Source organism: Felis catus, chromosome C2, assembly GCF_018350175.1.
Source record: "Felis catus isolate Fca126 chromosome C2, F.catus_Fca126_mat1.0, whole genome shotgun sequence".
In the NCBI taxonomy this organism is placed as follows: Eukaryota; Metazoa; Chordata; class Mammalia; order Carnivora; family Felidae; genus Felis; species Felis catus.
Genome location: NC_058376.1, coordinates 95,945,704 through 95,946,039, shown reverse-complemented (window position 1 = coordinate 95,946,039; position 336 = coordinate 95,945,704). Strand labels below are relative to the sequence as shown.

Below are 336 nucleotides of genomic sequence, written 5' to 3'. Positions count from 1 at the left end.
TTTATGGATGAAATGATATGATGCCTGGGAACTGTGGCATAATATCAGGGAGAGGTAAGTGTGTGGGATCCAAATGAAACAAGATCAGCCTTAAGTCAGTAAGTATAGACACATGAGATAGGCAAATGGAGGTTCATTGTACTACCTTCTCCACAACTTTTTTTTAAGTTTATTTATTTAAGTAATCTCTACACTCACCATGGGGCTTGAACTCATGACCCCGAGATCAAGAGTTCTATGCTCTTCCTACTGAGCCAGCCAGGCACCCCTACAACTTTTAATTCTGAAATAGAGACTCATAGGAAGTTCTGAAGAAATGGACAGGGAGGTCCATGC

General features: G+C 41.1%; 1 protein-coding gene across 2 annotated transcripts in view; it reads right to left on the bottom strand.

Annotated features, from left to right (window-relative positions):
• LRRC31 (leucine rich repeat containing 31) overlaps window positions 1-336 on the bottom strand; it is a 33,400-nt gene that overhangs the window by 3,407 nt on the left and 29,657 nt on the right. The window lies entirely within an intron of this gene.